General features: G+C 46.8%; 1 pseudogene across 1 annotated transcript in view; it reads left to right on the forward strand.

The window, feature by feature from the left end:
* The window catches only part of LOC311339355, a 26,601-nt pseudogene extending 15,169 nt beyond the window's left edge, over nt 1-11,432 (forward strand). Inside the window, exon 3 of the transcript in view lies at nt 11,296-11,432. The product of the transcript in view is annotated as an uncharacterized misc_RNA (transcript). The remainder of the gene's footprint in view (nt 1-11,295) is intronic.
* Nucleotides 11,433-27,347: the final 15,915 nt, after the last annotated feature.

The raw sequence follows: 27,347 nt of genomic DNA on the forward strand, positions 1-27,347 counted from the left end.
AACAGGGAATATAAATGTGTGCTTCTCTGTTTAAAAGAACTCACTTTATTCTGCTGTTCCTTCCCACTGCACCCATGACTACACCGCTTCTAAGCCCTTTGGTGGACTCGTCTCGTCTTCGGAAATGAGTTTGTTGCAGTGTTGCGGGGGGGGGGGAGGATGGGACCGGGACCGGGACGGGGGGTTTGTTCTGCCGACAGACAGACCCTCTAATGAATTCCATTGATTTGATTCACTCATGCACATGCCGTGGCAGCGGCTGACTCTCAGAATGACAGAATATTTATTTTCCAAATCCCTGAATCTTTCTCGGGAGAAATCACTGACTGGCCGTGCTTGGGCTCTGACATTAGGATTTACCGTTCGCCCGGGCACATCATAAAGCCAGCCTCGCTGCTCACAGAATGAGCAGAGGAGGAAGAGGAGGAGGAAGTCAAGCAGACATTTGTCTCTCTCTCCCAGGGATGGGTGGCAGCAGGAGGGCGGTTGTGTCATTCTTAAGTTGACAGTGCTGTAGTTGTTGGCCTATTGGACTCTTTCTGGCTCGTCGTGCCGTTGTTCATAACACTCTGCTCACACAGTACTGGGGGTCAGGGTGAGGGGACGGACCAGCCACTGAACTGTATGCATTGTACTGTACGCAGTGTGAACTGTATGCAGTGTGTACTGTACGCAGTGTGTACTGTTTGCAGTGTGTACTGTATGCGGTGCACTGGACACAGTGTATATTGTAAAGTCGTGAACCTTTATGGTTCTGCGTCGGGTTTTAGTGAGCGGACCAATCACAGCGCTTGCAGCCTGCGTCGCCTCAACGGAAGGTTACAATTTTTGAGAGGCGCACGTCAGGCCATTGCGGTGGACGCAAGGAGGGTCCGCAAGGACGTAAGGGGTCCGTAACCCCCTTGCGTTGGCTGAACGTGGGACCATAATCGCAATGTTCGTCTGCTTGGGGGAAGAGTTAGGATTCAATGCTCCTTTGTAATCCCAAAAGGGGAATTTTCGGACAATATTATTTTACTGTTGAAGATTACACATCACCAAAGCACAATCTATGCATGCTTCACTTTTGAGTGTTTAATCATGAGTTCTAATAAAATATTTGACTCACTTTTATCCCAAGCTACTTAATACTTACAGGTAGGGGGTAGCAGGTGGGGCTAGGCCTTTTGTTTTTTGTTAGACTGCCACAGAGACTGCCAAATCGTACTAATACTTTTATAAATATAATAATATGGTGAATATGATAAATTACAATTATTTTAATTTATTTTAAATGTTTGTCATATGTCTTTGGATAATAAATCCACCAATATATTGGAATCTTCTGGACGTTTTGGTTATGGGTAAATCTATATTAGTTGTGTTCTGTTAGTTATGGAGTGTGCATGGGAGATGGTTTTAGGACAGTATAGCTACTAAATTCAGGTCAACTCACTTTTATTTGTATAGCCACAGGTAGAGTCTCAAAGGGCTTAACAGGCCATATATTTATGATGCCCCCCTGACCCTAGCCCCCTAGAGGGCAAGAAAAAAGTGAGTGGGGGATCCCTCTTTCCAGGGATGACCAGGAGTGCCATGTGTGGCACCCAGACATACATACATAGGCCTACATACAGAAGCCTAAAGAGGCCTCACTTTAAGATTGATTTGGTGTTAATGCTACACATAGATTTGTGTATCACTAAAGTCACGGCAGCATGCGTGCAGAACCTGTAAAATACACGCTACGGTCATGGTTGATGAGCAGATAAGGGCTCACCGCTGACATACATACAAGAGCAGGCGAGTGTCTCATTTCCTCCACACCGTCTTACTGCACGGTGGGGATGAATAATGTTATCTACTGCCGCAAGAGACTCTGTTATTACGGGAACAAGAGCGAAAACATTAACAATCTGAACCGTTTATTCTCCCCAACCAAGCGCTTGCATCTGGTGAAATGAGGTTTATTCACACGTGAGTGGCTGCTACATGGGCCTGTGCCTGTAATCACTGCGATTGAAAGACATGTCACACGTTGACGTGCCTGGGCTATGTGAAGCTGCAGTTTAATGACACAGCAGCCAGGAGACCCTTTGTGCTCCTCTCCTGTCAGCACAACGTTAGTCAGTCACTGAAAAATAAAGTTGGATCCTCAAAGTGACGTTGATGACTCTGTCTCTCCCTCTCTCTCCCTCTCTTTCTCTCTGTCGCTCTCCCCCTCGCTCTCTCGCTCTCTCGCTCTCCCCCTCTCCATTCCTCTCTCCCTCTCTCTCTCTTCATCAAATTGTTCATAAAAGGACACAAGAAGGTTGGATCCTCAAAGTGACGTTGATGTCTCGCTCTCTCTCTCTCCATCTCTCTCTCTCTTTCCCTCTCCCTCTCCCTCACATTGTGAAGAGGACCCAAGAACACTAAGATTTTGTTCGTCTATTGTTGTGTTGACAATCAAGTTGGAGTTCCCACAGCGATTGAGTAGCACGTGATAATGATTTTATCTTCTCTTCCAAGCTGCTTTGTTATATTTTGACACAGCTCACTGCAAGGGTTTTCAGATACAAACCATTAACTTGTACCTTCACTGCACCCAGCGTAGCGTTGCTAACAATGACAAATAGAGAACAGATATCAGTCGTTCTCTCAGGGGATCAGGGGATTCAAACTTCTCCTTTTTCTAGATAGAAAGATACAAACTCTTGAAATCCCCCGATATACCCACTCCCCTTCCATGAGAGAAAAGTACGTACTGTATATGTGTTTTAAACTTCACCAGAGCTTTAAACATTACGAGTACCACTTGTGTAACCTCTAATCGGGGTTGTTGGTTTGAAACCGCATTGTGTAGTCCTTGCGCTTTAAAATAGTACTTAGCATTGTGTAGCATCTTATCCAAGCTATCTTTGTTGTGTACAGGGAATGGGTTAACCTAGCGACCAAGTGCTTGGCACTTGGTTCTATTAACATCCTTACTGTACCGACAGACATATATTGTTTCTCTTTCTTATGACAAATGTACTTATTGTCAGTTGCTATGGACAAAAGCGTCTGCTAAACACCCTGAATGTAAATATAAATGTAAATGTAATCTGGCGTTGCCGACGGGATTCTTTCCCTCCTCGCCGCTCTCTTTGTCTGCGACATTGTCCTCCTCATTCGCGAGACTCATGTGGCGTCCCCATTCTGTTTGGCGAGACGGTGACCCTGTTAACCAGCCTCCATCCCCTTTCTCCCTGGCGCCACGCGCCAGCGTTTGTGTTTGTATTTATCCACCTCACGGTACACTGGGCTCCTGGCAACAAGAATTATGAATATGTTGGAAAATTTCACACTTCATATCTCACCTTGTTCGCCTGGGTTTTTATGCGCCCATAAAGCTGCCACCGGCCCCCGTGAATGAGGGGCCCGTGTCAGAAATGATTTAGCAGCGCATTTATGGAATGACAGCTAAATCAAGATAAACTAGAATCAGCCCCCGCCGCCGTAAGCTATGTCCTTCCAGCAGGGCGGCTGGTCCAGGGGATAGCCACCAGCACAGAGGGGTCTCCTAAACTCAGAGCCCCCCCAAACACACTGGAGGAGGAACAGACTGAGTCAGACTCAGATATTAACTGGAGTTCAGCCACCACTGCAGATATGGTAAACAGAGCTACGCAGTTAGAAGAGAATGATGAAGGACCAAGTACAAAGGAACTGTTTGCATTTGAATTGGTTCCAGAATGAACCTCTACTGCACCTCTACTGCACCTCTGTGCAGCCATGGAGAAATCATTTCCTTATGACTCATCCTTTTTTTTTTTTTCGTTGGTAGTGGTGTAGTCATAGTAGTGTAGTCATAGTGATGGGGGTGGTGTTGGTAGTGGTGTAGTCATAGTGATGGGGGTGGTGTAGTCATAGTGATGGGGGTGGTGTTGGTAGTGGTGTAGTCATAGTGATGGGGTGGTGTTGGTAGTGGTGTAGGCATAGTGGTAGTAGTCATAGTGATGTGTGTGTGTGTGTGTGTGTGTGTGTGTGTGTGTGTGTGTGTGTGTGTGTGTGTGTGTGTGTGTGTGTGTGTGTGTGTGTGTGTGTGTGTGGTAGTGCAGGAAAGGTGGGCTTTGAGATACAGTGTTTGACAGACAGATGTCAGTGCTGGGATGATTGACATAAAATAAAAAAGAAGACTTCAAACACTTCACATATCTTTCTTCTCCCCTCCTGCTGAGTCTGAGAAAAAGCTTTTTAGTTAAAAAAATAAAATATAATATTTTGGTGCACTTTCTTCAATGTAATTGGTCGGGTTTAATCATCACTTTAAATAGTGGTTTAGTTAAGGTAAAATATTATAGACATGAAAAATGAAATCTATAATTTAAGGGTGGAATAATTGACCCGTCTTGGGCTAAGATAATTTCAATTCTAATTAAAACATTTCTTAAAAGGAGGCATTTCATCGATCATAAATCATGTTGGAAGCAGTCAAAAACCTATTAGGGTCTAATTTAAGCTTATATTCCTCTGGGGTGTGAGACAGAGGGGTGAGACAGAGGGGTGAGACAGAGAGGTGAGACAGAGAGTTGAGACAGGTGAGAGGTGAGAAAGAGAGGTGAGAGAGGTAAGACAGAGAGGTGAGACCGAGAGAGGTAAGAGTTGAGACAGGTGAGAGGTGAGAAAGAGAGGTGAGAGAGGTAAGACAGAGAGGTGAGATAGAGAGAGGTGAGTCAGAGGGGTGAGACAGAGAGAGGTGAGACAGAGAGGTGAGACCGAGAGAGGTAAGAGTTGAGACAGGTGAGAGGTGAGAAAGAGAGGTGAGAGAGGTGAGACAGAGAGGTGAGACAGAGAGAGGTGAGTCAGAGGGGTGAGAGAGAGAGAGAGAGAGAGAGAGAGAGAGAGAGAGAGAGAGAGAGAGAGAGAGAGAGAGAGAGAGAGAGAGAGAGAGAGAGAGAGAGAGAGAGAGAGAGAGAGAGAGAGAGAGAGTATTTCTGACTTTCCATTCCCTGGCTGCCTCCCGTAGTCTGAGTGATGTGTCAGAGGAACTCCCAGAGCATGGGACGTCTGTTGGGAACGATTAGAATCAGATTGACTGTTGGAATGGGATGGAATCGGATTGGATTTCCGTTAAATATTGGGCACACAATGCCACAAAATACCTGTTTTGCCACTTCTCAATAGTCAACAGTGTCTACTGTAGTCCAGTGTAGAAGGTGCAACCCTATTTTAGGTTTTGGGGTTTGTGGTTTTAGGTCATTGTTTTAGCAACCTAAAACAATGAAGAAGAAACCTAATTTCTTTATTGTTTGACCCAGTAAGCGCCCTTTTCCAAGCTGTCAACGGATGCTGTTTACTTTCCCAATGAGGTGGAACCCCATGGTAATTCACTGTGGATAGTGGATACACACAGCTGAAGGCAATATCTGTGTGCCTAATCCATACCAGTTAACCCCTGACCTTATTCCTCATCCACCCAGTGGACATATTGGTTAGTTGGGGGGAGAAAACTCCAAGCATCTTTGGTTAAACCCTGACTGCTCCATCCAAAAGCGTTACCGGTACCTGGTTGGGCAAACGGAATGCAAAGCTACTAATAACTGCTTTCTAGAAGGTTCCCCCCATCCGACTAACTAACTAATAGTACGAGACAAGTGCTCCTCATGTTGATCTACTTCCATGCCTTGGCCTGACTGACGGCTACTTATGTATGCAACTATTTATTTTACCTAAATACCCTTTTTCTGTATTGGGTTTGCTAACATTAACCATTTCTGACACAGACGTTACTCTTTACTTATTTATTGTCAACCTGAAAACGTAGCTCTCCCGCATACAAGTATGCATCCACTGACTAGCTCAGGATAGCTGACTAGCAATACTTCTTGATATGTCTTGTATGCACAGATGTTGATATATCCTGTGGCCATTCGGACCTTCTCCTAGGAAAGTAAGTCTAAACTAAGAGTAAAGTTAATCAAAAAGTGCTACGTAGGTTTTGATTTGACTCAAAGGTTAGCCTATGATGCATGCAGGAAAGGTAAATTAGGAACTGTGTAGCGATTTGAACTTGTAACAACTGAACTGAATTATATTCTACGCTTAGGTTTTACAGTCTTTTTACTCTGGATATAGGGACATCCATAAAGAAGGAGAAAAGCAAGAAGAGAATATCCTCTAGTAATACGCTTTTAATACGCGTGGAACAAATTTGAACTAGTGAGGGAGAGTTAAGGCCTTCAATATGCATTGGATTGAATGTTGAAGCACAAGCTAAATATTCAGGTGAAGACAATGTGTTAGCACTAATACTAATACTACTGAGACATGTTTTAATGTGTGTGTGACCTTCGTTCTTAGGGTGAAAGTTGAGTCATAAAAAAATAATATAACAGGTTAGCAGAAATCCAACACAATGGACTGAATGAAACATGACGGGCGAGGGTTCACTAATGAAAATGATGTTAGGAACTGTCGCCCCAAGAATGATGCTTTGCTGCCAAAATCGTTCAACGTTTTACTTAATGTTTATCCCCCCCCCCTCTCTCCCCTTCTGTTTTCGTTTCCATTAAAGGAATAAATTAGTTATGGCAGGTTTTTGCTTCAACTAAATGTGTTTCTGCTAAGATTTACACAACTGACAGCATAAGTACAGAGAACGCCTTATAGGTGACAAAAAATGAAATCGCACACAATGTGAATTTCAACATTTTCCGTGTTCTGTTTTCTGCTGCGCAGACACACAATGTGTCTTTGTATGTGTGAGTGGTTGTTACTGCACACTTGTGACTTGTTAATGTATATTTGGTGTGCCTATTACCAGAAAGCTTGCTTTCTAGGTGGGCAGCAAATCTGGAATGAATGGCAACGTAGGACTGACCTATTTCAGTTGGACGCTGAGGAGACATCTTGGGCTGATACATTTTTAATGAAACCGAGTCCTCGTTCATTTTCAGATACCCCTTAACCTTGCTATAAGTCTGCTCAGCTTTTTAAATGGGGTACTTTGAAAGGTTAGACATGTTCTTAGATGAGGTGTTTTAATAACTTTAACTTGACTAACGTGGATATAGGTTGAGGTGCTCTCGGTCTTTGTCTTTTAAAGCGTACAAGGGGCTTAATAAGGACCATAAACCAACTGGAGTTGACGTTCTTCCTGTAGATTCCTTCATCACATGCCGCTCTCTCATTGGTTGTCTGATGTCTTCAACTAAGCTCTCTCCACTCTCAAGTAGGGTATTACCTTCGGATCAACCCCCGATAGGAATCCAGGTTATCAAGGCCTCTTCTGAGCAACCTCGCCTCGGACGATATATCTTCTAATTTAATTGCCTGGAGTGTTCCAGTAAAACATGATGTCATGGAACCCATCAAATACGGCGGGAACAAAAAAAGGCTCGCCCGTGGCTAAACGCGGGCCGTAAAAGTAATTGAGTTCAGCATGGCGCCCATGACTTGATTTAATCTCCCGGCGTTGGGTACAATAGCATTGTCTGGTGATGAATGTGACAGATGGAGCCGTGCTATGGTGGCGGCGGCGGCGGCGGCGGCGGCGGCGTGGCGGCGGTGGAGATGGACGATTAGAGCGAAGCCATTGGTTCAGGGAGGCGTTCCGAGCTGTCAGGAGGAACCCTACCTGCAGCCATCGCTGATCTGCCACCGTCTGATAATCTGCCACCTGAAAAATGTCAGCGTGGACCCAATTGAATATTATCACGGCTGGCTTGACACTTTGTTGATGGATGTGATTGCGGCTGCGGTTGACTTGAACTCACACACACGGTAGAAATGCCACACGGGAGATTTTTATTATTATTATTATTTAAATCCCGCCGAGCGGAGCGTTTGCAGACGGCAGCTGTGTGTGTGTCCCGTGTCTGTCCTCTGCGGCGTCGGATAAGTCCAATCATAAAGTTGGGCTAATGATGGTGCGTCTCAATACGGTGACATTGATTGATACCGCGCAGCCGTGCACCCCCACCTCTCCTCCGGTGTTCCGCCTCCCGTGATTGGCTCAGGGGAGTTGCTAATTGGCCGGGATGACATATTGATCCCGCAGGACAGGTGAGGGTTGATTGCGGTTTCGCTCCGCTGCCCCCCTGCTTATCGTTGCCATAACAGCTGCACAGGTGATTAGAGCCAGCGTCTCTGATCAGAGATCTGTACCGACGTGCAGACATGGGGTGGGGGGGGGCAGGGGTTGGGGGGGGGGAGGCTGTGTCTGTAGATGCAATCAGTCATCAGTAAGAGGTCTCCTCAGTCCCCCTCACAAGGCCGGGCATGGGAGGAGGTTAATTGTTAAGATGCTGTGAGAGTGGACCAGGGGGTGGGGGTGTGAAGAGGTACCAGAGTGGACCAGGGTGTGGGGGTGTGAAGAGGTACCAGAGTGGACCAGGGTGGGGGTGTGAAGAGGTACCAGAGTGGACCAGGGTGTGGGGGTGTGAAGAGGTACCAGAGTGGACCAGGGTGTGGGGGTGTGAAGAGGTACCAGAGTGGACCAGGGTGGGGGTGTGAAGAGGTACCAGAGTGGACCAGGGTGGGGGTGTGAAGAGGTACCAGAGCGGACCAGTGTGGGGGTGTGAAGAGGTACCAGAGTGGACCAGGGTGGGGGTGTGAAGAGGTACCAGAGTGGACCAGGGTGGGGGTGTGAAGAGGTACCAGAGTGGACCAGGGTGGGGGTGTGAAGAGGTACCAGAGCGGACTGGGGGGTGGGGGTGTGAAGAGGTACTGGAGCCCCCCACCTATCTTATCATCACTTGGCTCAGCGTGATATGCATATGGTGTTCGTTGGAGATGGCTGACTTATGCTGTATGTATTTGAAAAGGTTAATCTTTATATATGTTGAAAGTGGCGGCGTAATATTTTATGAACATTTTGAGTAAATATGCAAATTTGTTTTAAACATGAACACAGCTGCCTATAAATGACTTTGTTGGACCCGGTACAGACAATCCAGACAATCCTTGTCGTTTTCAGTCAATACTTCCATCTTATCTTTATATAAGATAAGATGACCTACCTACCTATCCAGGTGTCACCTCTCTCCTACCTATACCAGGTGTCATCCCCTCTCCTATACCAGGTGTCACCCCCTCTCCTACCTATACCAGGTGTCATCCCCTCTCCTATACCAGGTGTCACCCCCTCTCCTACCTATACCAGGTGTCATCCCCTCTCCTATACCAGGTGTCACCCCCTCTCCTACCTATACCAGGTGTCATCCCCTCTCCTATACCAGGTGTCACCCCCTCTCCTACCTATACCAGGTGTCATCCCCTCTCCTATACCAGGTGTCACCCCCTCTCCTACCTATACCAGGTGTCATCCCCTCTCCTATACCAGGTGTCACCCCCTCTCCTACCTATACCAGGTGTCATCCCCTCTCCTACCTATACAAGGTGTCATCCCCTCTCCTATACCAGGTGTCACCCCCTCTCCTACCTATACCAGGTGTCATCCCCTCTCCTATACCAGGTGTCACCCCCTCTCCTACCTATACCAGGTGTCATCCCCTCTCCTATACCAGGTGTCACCCCCTCTCCTACCTATACCAGGTGTCATCCCCTCTCCTACCTATATCAGGTGTCATCCCCTCTCCTACCTATACCAGGTGTCACCCCCTCTCCTACCTATACCAGGTGTCACCCCCTCTCCTACCTATACCAGGTGTCATCCCCTCTCCTACCTATATCAGGTGTCACCCCCTCTCCTACCTATACCAGGTGTCATCCCCTCTCCTACCTATATCAGGTGTCACTTCATGGGAGGCTCCAGCTGGTCTGTTGGTATTCTGTGGAGGAGAGGAGCAGACTTCTGTTACCATGGCTATTGATCTAAATTCAGTGTTCCCAGTTTTCTGGGGAACACAGAAACGACAGACGGGGACATGGAAGATAAAGTATGTGTGTTGTACAAAGCACACAGGCAGAGTGTGGTAGGAACTAGGAAGGGTGTTATAGTGGTGATGGGGTAAAAGGTGCTGCATTTGATCCCCACAGTTATTTTACAAAGCCTGGGGCAGTTGCACTCCTTGCCGAACTGCACCGGGTTCGATCCCCAGTGAACGCATCATACCTGGAGGCATCCTGGGGTAGGCTGCCTCTCGTTACCTCGGTGACCTGGATCTGAATTCACTGCAACTCGGAGGAAAGTGTTGGCTGAAAAACAAGATGGTTAGTAGTATTAGACAGGTAGTCGTGCCTTGTTAGTGTCGCGGAATTAAATCACTTACGATGTGAAATGCTATAATACCAGCAGTCTGGTTTTTACATCTTTTATTGAAGCAATCAGTTTATCTGCGAGATGAAAAACAGGTGAATTATTTTGAAGAAGATATAGAACTATCATTCTATAATTACGTAAGTCAGCACATCATAAAGGGATGTGGATGATAATCTTGTGTTTGAGTTTTGTACAGCGCTTGCATTGAATGTGTCTTATAACATCCAGAAAAATCTGTTGGGTTCCAATCAATGTCGTTGGACACAACTGTAATGTGTTTCATATGAGTGACAGTTGTCCAGATTCAAACCGTGAATGATTGACTGAAGCACATGTTTTTGTGTAGGGACATTACATGCTGCCTCATACTTTAAAAACGAAGAGGATATTAAGTGAAATCCTCCCAGCATTTAAATGTCACATTAACTCAGCATGATCGCTTCATTGGGGAAGGAAATGCTGGAACAGAAAAGGAGTACATTAAACCTCCCAGGGTTCAAGTAGGGTAGCTTAAAATAGAACACGTTGCTATAGTGGAGGGGAATACAACTGAACAGAATATGATTACAATAGGAGTACAATATAATAGAATGGAAAGGAGTAGAATAGAATCCAACATAATATAATGCAATGTATTGGAATCTAAGAGAGTAGAAGTCGAGGGGAAGGGAATTGAATAGAACAGAGAAATCTGGATGCAATACTGTAAGCACAAATGTAATTTATTACATGAAATCAATGAAAAGCAGAAGCAAAGTAACAGCCATTTGATGACACAACACAGCACTACCACATAAACACTGACATAACAGCAGATCAGCGGCAGACAGCAGGCACCACATCGTAAAACCCAGCTTGCTTCATCGTTCAAGTCCCACTCTTTATAATTCATGAGAAGGTGAACAAGCTGTGAGTGGCGCCATTATCTCCTCAGACTGGGGATCAGGTTGACACGATGTGACTTGAGGTTTTAATTTGACTACGACACGCCAGTTATCTGAGAAAGTTATCTCAGGCTCTATTAAAGTGCACTCCAACGACTGCTGCTGCGGGCAGAGCCGGCTTTAGAGAGTAAACATCTCAGGGCTCCATTACGACGGCGTGACCCCGACGATGTGAACCCCCGATAGCGATAGGGGACTCTCTCCACGAGCTGAGCCTCTTCTTATCAGCCTGCGACCCCCACGCCCCCCTCATCTATTACAGAGACACGAGGGGGGGGAGGGTGGCAGACTGCACCCTGAACAAGGAGCCCTTCCAGAATTGACTTTGAAACAGAATTGTTTCCGCTTGGTTTGGTTTTTTTTTTCGTTCCCAGTGATTTTCCTCAGATGACTGACATCAAAATAGTTCAAATCAAAATGGAAACAAAATGGAAATGTAATACCGGTACGGTCACCCGCCATATATCATGAAATCCTATTTCCAGCAGAGAAGCACATTTTTCAACGTTTGTTTTCACTTATAAATGTCAGGCGAGCAGATGGCGTTGTTTAATCAAAAGAAGAAAGTTGCTTACCTTGCTGAATCACGCAGAGACACATCCCCCTCACATCCCGGTGTGTTTGAAACTTCCCCCGACCTCTGTTTAATAATCCGGCAGGATGTTTTCCCCGTTCGTCAGCGTGTATGCCTTTACAGAGCCGCTAAACAAACAGGTCTTATTTGATGTAATCAGACCAGTGGGGAAGAACAGTACCTGGTAAATTTTCCCCATCCCAAATCCACAATAGACTCTGTGCTTACTGTACTTTCCAGAAATATTTATTATTCATGGTTATTAGTTACTTTATTGTGATTTGTGATTATTGCTGTGTACAGTCTAGACAGTATTGGGGCAATACAGATAAAGATTTTATGGGATGGTTTGCCTTTCAATCCATATATTATACGCACTCCTGATTGAATAATAATACCGACATGGTGACTGTGAGGTCAGCTGATCCCAGTGGCCCCCTGGAAACACAACGTCAGTGGAAACAATGTTCCGATGTTCCGAGTATCGAGCCTAGTAGTATACAGGATCTAGCATTGTAACTCCTAATAGCACTTGTTCTTATTAAAGGGTTCTCTTATGATGACGGCATTGTATGTCGGTTCACTTACTGTCGACACGTTCAGTACCTCCAGTCTCCCGCGAGTCCCCCAGGAGGAGGCCTGTCCGGGGTCCTTCTCAAAGCCCTCCCTCTCGGTTTGGGGTCTCTTAAAAGGGTTTTCTTTCCCAGGGCTTAGGGTTGGGTCGTGGTGTCCAACGTGGGCCTGTAAACCCTTTGAGGCTGAACTTGACTCCGGGCTCTACAAAGACAGCAGACGTGACTTGATTATATAAACCACAGGCTTGTCTTCGCTGGCGAGGAGGTGGTTGGATTCCAGGCGTCCACAACTGTGCAAATAAAATAGTAAGAACAGTAAGAACAGCGAGTGGTGAGGATGAAGTAGAAAGAGGGTTTTCTGAATCTTGTCCTGCAGATCTAGGTAGTCCAGGCCCGGAGGGGGAGGCTGATGTTGGAACACGTTCTGAGGACTGCGGTTTTGGAATAAAGTTAAAGTAGCCTCAAATGATCTGCTATAAAACCGGTCCAAGCTGGTATGTGGGCAGTTTGTGCAGCCCAACATGTGGTGGTTCTAAGACAAACGTTGATACATCGTTATGGTGTCAATTGGGCTGAGCATATGTTATCTGTATTTAATTACTTTAATCATCTACCAGTCCAAGTTCTGGTATATCCACAGTGCTATAGTACTATTGGATGTTTTAAGTTTTATATTACATAGTTTAGGTCTTTTTAACAATCACGCTTTTCTTTTCTTTTTTTGTTGAACACATATTATCTTCCAATGAATTCAATCATGTGATCCTCATCTTAAGATACAATTACAGAATTAATTAAAACCATTTTTGTAACATTTATAGAAAACCAGCCACCTTTGACATAACAGTTCATTAAATTTAATTGCTTCTGGGTGTCTTGCACAGCGATCGGTGTTGTGCAAGTTCACACTTCACGTGAACAAGTTCAAAGTTCAGTTCATACAAAAGAAAAAGAATAAATTCATGTTCATTGTTCATCAATTCAGTTTTGAACTAGTTCATGTTCAGTTCATTAACAGTTATTTTAGAAACCGAGGAAAAACTGTGGGAGTGAATATTTATGTGCTTATCTTTTAAAATTAATCCTCTCCATTATCAGCTGCCCATCACTACCATCTAAAATTGTTGTGGATATTATTTGCACACCTTTTTCATTCATCACAACTAAGGCATTAACTCTATTTAATAAACATGTCACCTGGACCTAAGTATCAATTCAGAATGTCACAAAATCTGAACTACTTCAAGTTCAAGTTCTTTAGTTAGAAATATGTTAAGTTCAGTTCAAAGTTCATAGAAAAATGAACTTGTTCAATGAACTAGTTATTTTGAACTAGTTCATGCACAACACTGGCAGCGATAATACTGACTTATATTGTAATTCCAAGTAAAATATTAATCAATTAGCTATAAGTGAAGATGTTATGGTGACAGTGACACCATTATATTTAATAAACATTTTAAGTAAATATGCAAATGAGTGCGAGTTATGAATGTCTGATCGAACACAGCTGCCTGTGTTCCAGTAAACGACTTTGTTGTACCCGTGCAGATGCAACTCATTCAAACAAAATGAGCATCTGGGACAACAAAGCCGTGAATCCTCTCTGCTGCAGCGTTCTCCGCTAGCTGGTACGCTTCTCTATGAAGAGCGTGAACGATGATGCTGAGAGAGATGAGGTGTTCAGTTTCCTAGGACGGCCTTCGTTTCAGGCGGAGCATGAGACTTTGGAGTGAAGCAGCGGCGGAAACCGAGATGGAGGTCTTGGTTTCCTGCCTCCCAGGTTGTCCGTCTTCATCTCAGTGTTTTAAAGGAGAAGGCTCGTAAAATCAACCCACGTCCAGCCGGAGGGGCGGACATGTTTATCAGCGCCATGGCGATCCGTGCCACACTGAATGGGACGTGGGCTGAGGTGAGGCGGTGAAGCAGTGAGGCGATGAGGCTGAGGCTGTAGATCTTTGCCCTGGTCTTCTGAGAGTCTGACTGTGTCCACCGCTTGGCTTGATGGTCTGGGAGGGCTGTGCAGCAAGTTCACCCCCCCCCCCTCCCTCCCACCCGACTCCACAGCACTGTAAACCCCTTCCTGATCCTCCTCCACCACCACCTCACTGACCTCCACCTCCTCTACAGCCATTACCTCAGTGAGCTCCTCCTCATCTTCCTCCTCCTCTTCCTCCTCCCCTACCTCAGTGAGCTCCTCCTCCTCCTCTCCTATGCTCCACCGTCTCTGCCCCCTCCCCCCCCCCCCGACACTCCTCCTCCACCCAAGCCCTATGAACCCCTTACAGACTGGACTCTGAGACGTGGAGAGTTCAAGACATTACTGCAGCTCCCCTCCTCCTCCTCCTCCTCCTCCTCCACCCCAGTGCTGTAAACCTCTTACAGACAGGATTCGGAGACGTGGAGAGGTCAAGACTTTACTTTATCTGCCCTCCTCTCCAAAGTCTTCTGCCGATGGCCACGCCTCTCTCCCTGAGCCCCGCTGGAGAAACTTTCCTCTGGTGGAAGTCGCCGGAGATATGAAGTTGGTTAAATTAGGAGCGTTATGTCTGATGATAATTGAATTGTCAGGGATGAAGTGTACCATATAATTGTGTTCCTGATGCGGTGCAAGAAAAGCTTATTCTGTGGAAATTGAGCTCAGCAGTGAACATGAGGAAGTTAATTATCCATGGGCCGGCCCACGGTGATCCATCGCAGCCCGCTGGACCAGAAGGACCAGGGGGTCCCGGCTTAGACATCCCCCTCCTCTGTGGAGCCCTATACTGATGCTCCTCTTCCCATCTCGCCTCCTCTCTCTCTCTCTCTCCTCTTCCTCTCTCTCTCTCTCACCCTCTCTCTCTTGCGCCCTCTCTCTCTCCCTCTCTCTCTCTCCTTATACCCTCCATTGGTGCCCTCTACTGATGCTCCTCTACTCTCTCCCTCTCTCTCCTCATCCCCATCTCACTCAGAAACCCCCCTCTCCCCCCTCTCACAGGCACACGCACACAATTACACGCGTACGTACACACACTCACACGTAATCCATTCAGACACACGCACGCACACACACACCACGTCTAGTGGTGGCGTGGCTGAACGATTGAAACCCCATCAGCTTCTCGCTCCTCTTCCTGCTCCTCCTCCTCCTCCTCTTCCTACACCTCAATGAGCTCCTCCTCCTCCTCCCCTTCCTCCTCCTCCTCCTCCTCGACCTCCTCAGAGAGCTCCTCCTCCTCCAGCATACCTCAGTAGGTAGTAGTAGTAGTGATGGGAAGTGTCTCCCTGCTCTCCCTCCTCCTCCTCCTCCTCCTCCCCCTCAGTGGGGCAGTGATGGGCAGTGTTTCCCTGCTCCTCCTCCTCCTCCTCCTCCTCCTCCTCCTCCTCCAGTAGGGCAGTGTTTCCCAGTGTCTCCCTGCTCCACAGCTTCCTCCTCCTGGAGAAGACTGGAGGCTGAAGCTCTCCTCTCCTCTCCGCCTTCATTCTCACTCCAAATGGACCTCATAATGCCCTATAATGTATGCACATTATTCCATCTGTATTCCCTATATTAAGTGTGTGTGTGTGTGTGTGTGGAGGTTCAGGGTGGGTAAGAGGGCATGGTGTACTTGTTTTAATTAATCATCCCCGCTGTGAAGGCTTCCAGTTTTTCTCGAACATATTCATCTTCTACGCGCTTTATTAGAGTGAAATGCAATTTCCCTCTCTCTCTCTCTCTCTGTCTCCCGCTCTATCTGTATCTTTCCCTCTCTCTGTAATCTCTCTCTCTCTCTGTCTCTTGCTGTCTCTCTCCCTAGTACCACTCACACTCTCCATCCTTCTCTGTCTCTCACCCTCCCCCTTTCTCTCCCTCCCTCCACCCCTCTGTGTCTCTCTCTCTCTCTCTCTCTCTCTCTCTCTGTCTACCTCCCTCCTCTCTCTCGTTCTCCCTGAATATTTTTTCTTTCTCCCACTCAATCTCCCCCATAATCCCTATCTCTCCCTAGATCTTTCCCTCCCATTCTTCTTTCCTTTCATCCCACTCTCTCTCTCTCTCTCTCTCTCTCTGGCCTTCTGAGGCTCTCAGTCAGAAGCTGTGGTGAGCGTTCATGAAACATGCATGAGCCCTGACCACACAGAGACCGGCTGCTGCTGCTTCAGGCCGGCAGGGGAGGGAGGAGGAGCAGGGGAGGGAGGAGAAGGGGAGGGGAGGAGGAGCAGGGGAGGGGAGGAGGAGCAGGGGAGGGAGGAGGAGCAAGGGAGGGGAGGGGAGCAGGGGAGGGGAGGAGGAGCAGGGGAGGGAGGAGGAGCAAGGGAGGGGAGGGGAGCTGGAGCAGGCGAGGGAGGAGGAGCAGGGGAGGGGAGGAGGAGCAGGGAAGGGAGGAGGAGCAGGGGAGGGAGGAGGAGCAGGGGAGTGGAGGTGGAGCAGGGGAGGGGAGGAGGAGAGGAGGGGAGGAGGAGCAGGGGGAGAGGAGGCTGAGTGTTGTGAGGGGGAGGAGGTAGATGGCTGGGGAGGGGATTGAGGAGGAGAAACAGCAGGAGGAGGAGGAGAAGAAGAGGGGAGGGGGGAGAGAGCGGATGTAAGTGATGGAGGAGAAGGAGGAGGAGCAAAGAGGAGTAGGAGAAGTGAGGAGTCGGATAAAGAGGACGGAGGAGGAGAATGACGGTGGGAGGAGAAGAAGGAAGGGAGAGTAGGAAGAGGGAGGAGGACGAGGAGGACGAGATGGAGGAGAACAACGCTGGCATACACCACACACCGCATCTCCACGGCAACCGTTTCCAGGAAGTGTCCTGAAGGGAATGTCTACTTTTTTGCCGGGAAGCGCGACCCGACAGCGTTTGGGTTGGATTCGGTGTCAAGTCGAGTCCAATCTATGAGTGTAACCTTAAATCTCCCAGTTACAGCCTCAGAAGGGATTTACAGGATGACTTTCTACGACACCCCATAAGTCTGAACCCCCGGAATAGGAAACCAAGGACGAGGAAACAGATGGGACTTTGAGCAGGATGACCTGAAGAGGATCCCTCCGTTACTGGATGGAGTTCATAAGATCCTGAATGTGTCGATGGATAATGGCCGTCATTCTTTTAAAGTTTTAGACACAAAGAACACAAAGCAGTCTGTGAAAAACGGAGATGTCTGACAGCTGTTTTGGGATCAATAGTTGATTGATCATCACTTCAACTTGTTGATCAATCACCAGTTCAACTTGTTGATCTGAGTCAATGAACGGTGGAGAGGAGAGGACTGGAAGGCCAGGCAAAAGTTTTCTGGTTATTACTCCGTGATGGTGGTTTTATACAATGCTTTACTATAGTACACCAAACAATATTAAGCTGAGAGTAAACAGCTCCCTCATATTTGCACTGCGACACAACGCAGCACCAGGATCATTTAGTTTTAACGATGCAGAGCACACAGGGAGCAGCGAATAACATCACATCACTTATTTAGCTGATGCTGTTTTCCATGGCGACTCACAATGAGTGCATTACACCATGAAGACGCAACCCCTGAAAGTGAAACAATCTGAATGAAGTGGTCTGCATTTCATTTCGTCTTCTTCGTCTCTCGCCTGTGCCAAAAAGAGGATTTAGTTACAAAAGGCGGAAGCCCCTCTCCTTAAGCCACGGCTGTGCTCTTTTGTCAGGCAGTGTCCTTGCCCGTGGTGGTTGTCTGTTTGTGTCTCTGAGTGCCGACGAAAACGGGATGGAGTGGGCTGGGAATAGCGTTCTGTATTCTACCGGCTCGTACATAATGAGTAATTAATTGTTGCCCTGTAATTGGCTTGGCTCATTAGGGCCGCTGCTGCGACGCAGACGGCTCCCAGATTCAGCAGGTGACCGCACCTGGTGGTCGGTACATCTGACCCCTCCCTCCGTGCACATGGTTCCATTCTGCCAGGGGCCCATGGGCACACGGATACGTCATCAGCGTGGAGCACAGCTGTGGGGGAGAAGTGTTTGGTGTTGGAGCCCAAACATTTTAATTGGTTTCTGATCCAATGTGCAACAGAGATTATGAAATGCATACCTTGTTGGATGTAAAATGTGTTTCATAAGACGAGAGGAGTCTTGGATAAGCGTTCTCTAGGGTGGGGGTGTTTTCATAGCCTACATTTTGAACATCTTATCTGACTAAGATAGTCCTAACCCCTCATGACACACAGCTGAATTCACTTTGAGGGGCTTTGGATGAAAGCGTCTAAATGACTCAAAAGTAAACAGTACATCTCTGTGTTTATGTGGCTCGCGCAGGTAAACAGAGTAATCAGATCTCTCTGCAGGTTTTAAATTGGATGTTGTTCGGTCTAACAGGCACGCTGCGGTGATAGAGATGTTGCAACAGGCCTCTTACACCTGAACAGGACGGGCTGCTTTGGGGTATGCTCGCATTTGTTGTCTTCGCTCATGAATATTTGACCTGCCCGACGGCCACAGCCCACCAAGATGACCTCTGCACCGGTCTGCCTGCGTCAGCGGCAGGAATCATAATTACCTCGACATCTACCAGAGAATATAATAATTGTGCTTTTGTCAAAATATTAATTATCTTGTATTATTATTATCTTGCGTAATAACATAACATTTATGTGTGTGTGTGTGTGATGGTGTGTGGGGTTGTGTGGTTGTGTGGCTGTGTGGTTGCGTGTGTGTAGGGGTTGTGTGTGTGTGTGTGTGTGGGGACGGTGCATGTGTGTGGGGGGACGGTGTGTGTGTGTATGTGTGTGTGTGTGTGTTAAGGGGTGGGTGTGTGTGTGTGTGTGTGTGTGTGTCAGAGTTGACGTAACTACAAGAGTACATGCAAGAGTACGTGCTGCACGACAAAGTTACCAACAACAACAGCTGGACGGGGAGCAGGGCAGCGAGCGGAATCACAACAACACAACAACAACAACATGTTTCAATTTACATTCTTTAACCGTGATTTATTCACTGAGGAAAAGGTAGGAGTGTTCGCCAGAGAGAGGTGGAACGCTGCGGCATTTCCCGGAAAGGTCGGCTTGTCTCCCGCCTGTGCTTCCCCCTCTTCGCTCGCTTGACGTATGGCACGATAATTAGCTGAGCATGGCGCTGGCGCCGTCGTGTGTCTGCTGTCCGTCCGTCCGTCCGTCCGTGGAGGTGAGCTCGGCGCGGCGGCCATTAGTCCAGTGGGGGCGGAGCCCTAACCCTCCTCGGGGGCTGACGGCTGCTGGCTGCGGGTCTTCATTAAGGCGGACGTCTCTCTCCTCCCCTGACCCCTCACCCTGACGTCCCCTGTGAGCGCTTAATCACTCTGAAGGAAATAATTACCACAACGAGCCATTAAATAGGTAGCTGAGGTTCTTGTTAATGCTGGGCTCTCTTTTATCCCTGGGGGCTCTGGTTATCTGGGGGGCGGGGGCGGGGGGGGGGGGGTTCTGGAGTTCTGGTTATCTAGGTGGGGGTGGGTTTTCCGGAGAGGGGGGGTTGTCGGTTCTGGTTACTGGGCAGGGTTGGGTGTTCTGGGCAGGGGGGGTGGGAGTTCTGGGGCGGGAGTTCTGGTTATCTGGGTGGTGCGGGTGACAGCTCCACGCCCGTTCCTGTATCACATGCTAGCTAGCACAGCGGGCAGATAAGGCCTGCCGTGTGAGACAGGCAGGTTGGGGGCCGGGCCGGGCGTCCCCTCCCTCCCCCGAGTGGAGATAGTCACGGTCTGGTCCTGCTGGGGTTGATAGCTGCGCGTCCGCAAGGCGAGCGGACAGTAGGGGGGGTTATGCAAATGGACGCTTTAGCTATGCATTAGCATCGGTTTAGCGATAGCTTCAGAGGTGGCTGGATGCTGACTTTATTTCCACACTGCGATGTCTGGCTGCGATTAGGGACGTGTTTGTTGTAGATGGATACAGCAACCATCGCCTGGGATTCATTTATTTATACGGATGGTTGTTGTAGCGTTTTTACAGAAAAAAGACAAGATGGAGAATGACTTCTCGGTGGGCTGCGGTGCGATCCCTCAAGTGCAAAGTATGAAATATGTGCTTGGTATTAATATCTATAATGAATGGAATTCATATGTATAATACAAATATTAATACAATCATTCGTCAGAAGCATTGTGGGGATATTGTTGCCCGACGCCAGCTATGACTGATTTCCCCATTTTGCAATCCAAGTAAAACTAATTATTTTGGGATTTATTTTGTAAGAGTGCTGCCTCTCGCGGGCTCTTAGCTCGCTGCCCAAAGCCAGCGTGGTAATGGAATCTGAGCTGCCAGTTTCTGATTCATCCCTTCGCCATGAATGGGGAGAGAAGGGGGGAGGAGAGGGCCACATTAAATAGGGATTTATATAAGACTATCTATGGGCACTCACAAACTTCTTGAGACTTTTTGGCCCCGTTTTTGAAAGGCCAGTGTCTGACGCGCACCCAGGGGGGCCCAGGGGTGGAGAGAGAGGAGAGAGAGGGTGAGGAGAGAGAGAGAGGGCGAAGAGAGGGGAAAGAGGAGAGAGAGAGGGGAGAGAGGGTGAAGAGGGAGAGAACGTGAGAGAGGGTGAGAAGAGAGAGGGTGAGCAGAGAAAGGACAGAGGGGGAGGAGAGAGAGGGTGAGATGGGGAAGGAGAGAGAGGGGGAGAGTAGAGAGAGGAGAGAGGGTAGAAAGGGTGAGGAGAGAGAGCAGAGAGAGGGTGAGGAGAGCGGAGAGAGAGGGTGAGGAAAGAGCGGGGAGAGAGGAGAGAGAGGGGAGAGAGGGTGAAGAGGGAGAGAATGTGAGAGAGGGGGAGGACAGAGAGGGTGAGGAGAGAGAGCAAGGAGAGGGTGAGGAGGGAGAGGAGAGAGAGGAGGAGAGAAATGGAGAGAGGAGAGAGCGGGTGAGGAAAGAGAGGGGAGAGAGGAGCGAGAGAGAGGAAAGAGTGGGTGAGGTGAGAGAGGGAGAGAGGAGAGAGAGAGGGTGAGGAGAGAGAGGAGAGAGAGGGTGAGGAGAGAGAGGGTGAGGAGGGGGAGACTGGCTGGGACCCCAGGGTCTGGGGTCTTCGATCTGGCTGCGAGCCGGCGGGTCGCATGCCGTCGACGTGGTGGGTGAGGGAGAGGGGGGGCGGTGATCGCTGATCGCTGATCGCGTCACCCGGCTGATCGCCGGGTGACGTCCGCGTCTCTCTCTCCCCCCCCTCCCCGCCCCCACCGTCGCGCCTGCGAGGGGGAGAGATGATGTAAGCAGAGTACCACGAGAGAGAGAGAGAGAGAGGGGAGAGAAAGAGGCGGGGGAGACAAAGGCGGAAGAGTGGCCTGTCTCTCCTGAAAGCGGAGATGCTGACCCGTGGTATGACGGGTGTGTACTGTCCCTGGGAGAGCCACACAACACAGTGTTTACAACCACCGGCCTGGCGAACGCACCAAACACACTCTGCCGGCCTCTCCAGCTGCGTCTCTCTCTCTCTCTCTCTCCTGCTCGCTTTGTGCATCTCTCGCCTCCCTCTACATTCTGTCTCTTCCTCGGGCTTAGTTTTATCTCTCTCTCCGTCTTTCTCTCAGTCGTCTCTGTCAGTCTTTCTCTCTCTCTTTTCATCTCTCTCTCTCCTTCTCTTTATCTTTGTACATGAGTCTTGCCCTCTCTCCTCTCCCTCTCTCTCTCTCCCCCTCTCGCCTCTCTCTCTCTCTCTCCTCTCTCTTCTTCTCTCTATCTCTCGCTCTCTTTCTCACTCACTCCAACACAGTCTCACTCAGAACGTCAAATTCCGACTAGTGGCAAGGGCACTTTAGCATCAGTCACTGACGGGAAAGGTACCCTTCGCTGTCGTCTGCAGACGGAGAAGGGATTCAATTCACTACAATGTAATGCCATCCCCGTCGATGTTTGACGTTCAGAGTGGGTGCTCCATTCACTCCTGTATTAACCCAACTACGGCTCTAATAGATGTTGTGAGCATCTTTCCTATCGGATAGTTATTAGGATTTTTTAATGTGAAAATGGCGAACATACTTTATAATAACATGGTTGCTATGATGGTTGCTATGGACGCTGAAACCAGCAGCTTGCGTGCCGTTTAAATCATGGCTATAAATGTTTGTCTTTGCTGATTATGTTATTTTATGTAACCGTGTAATGATGTTCTCTTATTAACGTGAAACCAGGAATTTTTGACGAGTTTTCAGTGAGACTGTGTTGATTCTCGCCCACCTATCTTGAATTTAATAAACCATTTTCGTTGCTTCGAGGAGGTCTGGTGGTCTCTGTATATAATAAATAAATAAATAAATAAATATACATATAAATATGTATATATATATATGGCACACGGCGAGGGGATTCAATTCACTACAATGTAATGCCATCCCAACTTTCAGAGCGGGTGCTCCAGCAGCCATTCACTCCTGTATTAACCCGACTACGGCTCTAATAGACGTTGTGAGCATCTTTCCTATTGGATAGTTATTAGGAAGACATTAACATGGTTGCTATGGACGCTGAAACCAGCAGCTCGCATGCCGTTTAAATCATGGCTATAAAATCATTGTCTTTGCTTGTTATGTTATTTTATGTAACTGTGTAGGCCTAATGATGTTCTCTTATTTAACAACTTAAAAAAAAAACGTTAATACATTTTTCGAGCAGGTATGGCGTCTTCTTTCTTGGGATTTAATAGAGCGTGTTAATATACCATTTCCGTTGCTTTGAGGAGGTCTGGTGGTCTCCGTATATAATAAATAAATAAATAAATACATATATAAATATGTATGTCAATGGTCAATGGTCAGATACAGATCTTGTTATAACGATAAACTACATAGCTACATGGTCTACTTATAATATTATGACTAAATAATTGTATATTTATATATATATATATATATATATATATATATATATATATATATATATTTTTTTTTTTAAATTTATTTAATTAATTCAATATTAAACCAATGCATTTCAATCGGGAGATTATTTTCAGAATATGGGGCAGGCTGCGCAGGATTCTATGGAGCTATGACCTGGCCATTATTTAATTTTCTGTAACATCTACGCATATATTCTGCATTTAATACATGTACACTTTACATGCACAATATTCTGATAATCGTATGCATCTTTTGAGACCCCCGTTGAGAAAAAAGAGACCCCAGGTCTATAGCTTACTTGTTACTGTCCTTGACTCAGAAGTTACATATTGCATCACTTCCTTTAGGGCTTTGGCCTGCTAATTGATCATTGTAGTATATTTGAATGCCCTTTTTCATATATATGACACCACCACCACTGGGACGTGGCAACAATTCTCCATATCCATATGGGGAGGGGAGGGGGGGGGGGTGCTTGTGGACAGTACACACTCAGGAGGAGGAATGACCTCTCACACATGATAACTTAATTAATTGTTTCAAATAACATGCCTCATTAAATCAATGAGCTTGATGTTTTGCTTTCACAAATTGGCTGTGTCACTACAAAATCTGTCCATGCGCTCCGTGCTCTCAGGGTGACGTGACTAGCCACCAGACAGGGATTAAAAAAAAAAGGTCAGAAAGTCAAGTTCAATACAAAAGTAACTTATTAATTATAAGTCTAAACTGCGGAAAATAGAAAGATATTCCAAGGTGAATTTTTAAGGACACCTTAGAATATCTGTTGTCTATTTCCTAGCCAGCGGACCCTAGATTATGACAAAAACAACACAATTGACGGCAGCTCAGTTGCCGCACTTCGGTTAACCGCATGTCGTTAACATGGTTTGGAGCAGAGCTATGAATGAATGTTATTGTAAGAGCCAAATGCTGCTTTGTATTCATTGTAATTTCTTTTGTGTAACACTGGGTGGCGCATGTCTGTAAATTGGCCTCAGGTATATAGGTAGGAAATACAATGTTGTTGGCAGGGGTTTGAGCCGGAAGGGCAAAGGGTTTTTGACCGCTTGCGTGCGGCGCCTTGTTATGCTATGCTGGTGGGAACTGCTATGGGCAATGTGCTGTATTGGAATAAATGGACCACTTTGGATTTCAGCATCAAGTCTATTGTCGATTGTCTACATGCGTTTGTTTAGCACAGGGCAATCATGTGAGCGTAGCATTCTTAACATCTAGCGCGTCAGCCAGGCCTTCCCCGGTCTCAGGCACCTCAGTAGTTCTGTGTTAGACCAAACTCCTTTAATAGTTATGTTACAATGAATGTTTATGTTTGAACTCATGAAGTCGTTTGCAACGTGAACGGTGCATACATTGTGTACATTAATGATCACAGCATCCCGCTCCTATCACAGGAACCTAGAATCAATATGTTCGGGGGTTTGTTCAGAATATTGTGCATATAACGTGTACATGTATTAAATGCAGGATATATGCGTGGATGTTACAGAAAATTAAATAATGGCCAGGTCGTGTAGTCGATGGCAACCACCATAGCTCCCCATATTCTGATATATATATTATATATATCAGCCTGCCCCATATTCTGTTGAAAATAATATCCAGATTGAAATGCATTGGTTTAATATTGAATTAATTTAATATAAAAAAAAAAATATTATATATATATATATATATATATATATATACAATTATTTATTTTGTTTTCTCAGGAGGGTGGCTGGCTTCTCCCTTAGGGATAGGGTGAGAAGTTCAGTCATCCGGGAGGAACTCAGATTAGAGCCGCTGCTCCTTTGCTTAGAAAGGAGTCAGTTGAGGTGGTTCGGGCACCTGGTAAGGATGCCCACTGGACGCCTCCCTTGGGAGGTGTTCCAGGCACGACCAGTGGGGAGGAGACCCCGGGGAAGACCCAGGACTAGGTGGAGAGATTATATCTCAACACTGGCCTGGGAACGCCTCGGGATCCCCCCGTCAGAGCTAGTCAATGTGGCCCGGGAAAGGGAAGTCTGGGGCCCCCTGCTTGAGCTGCTGCCCCCGCGACCCGACCCCGGATAAGCGGATGACGATGAGGATGAGGGACAATTATTTAGTCATAATATTATAAGTAGACCATGTAGCTATGTAGTTTATCGTTATAACAAGATCTGTATCTGACCATTGACCATTGACATACATATTTATATATGTATTTATTTATTTATTTATTATATACGGAGACCACCAGTCCTCCTTGAAGCAATGAAAATGGTATATTAACACGCTCTATTAAATCCCAAGAAAGAAGATGCCATACCTGCTTGAAAAATGTATTAACGTTTTTTTGTTAAATTGTTGTTAAATAAGAGAACATCATTAGGCCTACACGGTTACATAAAATAACATAACAAGCAAAGACAATGGTTTTATAGCCATGATTTAAACGGCATGCGAGCTGCTGGTTTCAGCGTCCATAGCAACCATGTTAATGTCTTCCTAATAACTATCCAATAGGAAAGATGCTCACAACGGCCGTGTCCCAATTCAGGGGTTGCATCCTTCGAAGGACGCATTTGAAGACTGCATACGTCACAGCGGCGCGTCAAGTGCTGTTCCATTTCGAAGGCCGAGATATGCAGCCTTCGTTTCCCGGATTTGAAGGACCCACCGGGTGGATCCTTCACGGCCCAACGTATCCCAACATTCATTGCGCGTTCGATATTTTTTCAGAAATGGTGCAGAGAGAGCGGAAGCAGCAGCTGCAGCGAATACATATTTAATGACAAATTTTTACTATGTAAAAACATTTTTTAAATATAAAAGTAAGGTTGGGACCATTTTAAATATGTAACTTTATTGTCAAAGTTCAATGACATTAACGCTAGCCATATAACGTTAAACTAATTAACGTTAAGCCAATGTCCTCTCTTCCTCTTCACCGGGTGAGGAATCTTCTCCCACTCCTCCAATAAAAGATAAAACATAACCAATACAATTATGATTTCTGGCTCCATATTTCTCCTCCGCTGTCCGGTTTGAACCACAGCTGTCAGGGTTGCTAGGAGACAGGAGCGGCGCGTGGTCACGCAAGGTAAAGGATGTTAACGGCTGGTTACGCAATCCGGAAATGCTCCGTAGGCTAGACCGTCCCATTCCACAACACTCGTTCGGCCTTCGATGCAGCCTTCGCGGTCTACGAAGGATGCAGCCCCTGAATTGGGAACGTCCAACGTCTATTAGAGCCGTAGTCGGGTTAATACAGGAGTGAATGGCTGCTGGAGCACCCGCTCTGAACGTTGGGATGGCATTACATTGTAGTGAATTGAATCCCCTCGCCGTGTGCCATATATATATACATATTTATATATATGTATTTATTTATTTATTTATTATATACGGAGACCACCAGACCTCCTCGAAGCAACGAAAATGGTTTATTAAATTCAAGATGGGTGGGCGAGAATCAACACAGTCTCACTGAAAACTCAAAAATTCTTGGTTTCACGTTAATAAGAGAACGTCATTAAACGGTTACATAAAATAACATAATCAGCAAAGACAAACATTCATAGCCATGATTTAAACGGCACGCGAGCTGCTGGTTTCAGCGTCCATAGCAACCGTCATAGCAATCATGTTATTATAAAGTATGTCCGCCATTTTCACATAAAAAAAATCCTAATAACTATCCGATAGGAAAGATGCTCACAACATCTATTAGAGCCGTAGTCGGGTTAATACAGGAGTGAATGGAGCACCCGCTCTGAACGTCAAACATCGACGGGGATGGCATTACATTGTAGTGAATTGAATCCCTTCTCTGTCTGCAGACAAAGGGTACCTTTCCCGTCAGTGACTGACGCTAAAGTGCCCTTGCCACTAGTCGGAATTTGACGTTCTCGGAATGAGACTGTGTTGCTCACTCACTCACTCCTCTCTCTCTCCCCTCTCTCCCCCTCTCTCTCTCTCTCTCTCTCTCGTTCTCTTTCTCTTTCTTCTCTCGTCTCCTTCTCTCTTTTCTCCTATCCCTTGTCTCCTCTCTCTTGTCTCTCCTCTCCTGTCTCTCTCCTCACTCTGAACAGGGCTGTTCACAAAGCGCTCTTCTTCAGGGTTACGGCAGTTTACTGAGAACAAACACGCTTTGGCCTACATGTATGTTTGGGTCTTTTGTAGTCTTTTTTTTCTCCAGTTGCGCTAACGGCTTTCACTTGCTTGTGTCGAATTAGGCTAGAAATAGCGGTTGTTAGCCAAATTCAAAGTGAACAACGTCAAGGCCATTTCAGCCGCGGCTCCAACTGTCATTTGTCAATGGATCCCTGCTAGCTTGTTGCTTGTTGCT

Source organism: Micromesistius poutassou, assembly GCF_964030765.1.
Source record: "Micromesistius poutassou genome assembly, chromosome: 2".
NCBI classification, from domain to species: Eukaryota; Metazoa; Chordata; class Actinopteri; order Gadiformes; family Gadidae; genus Micromesistius; species Micromesistius poutassou.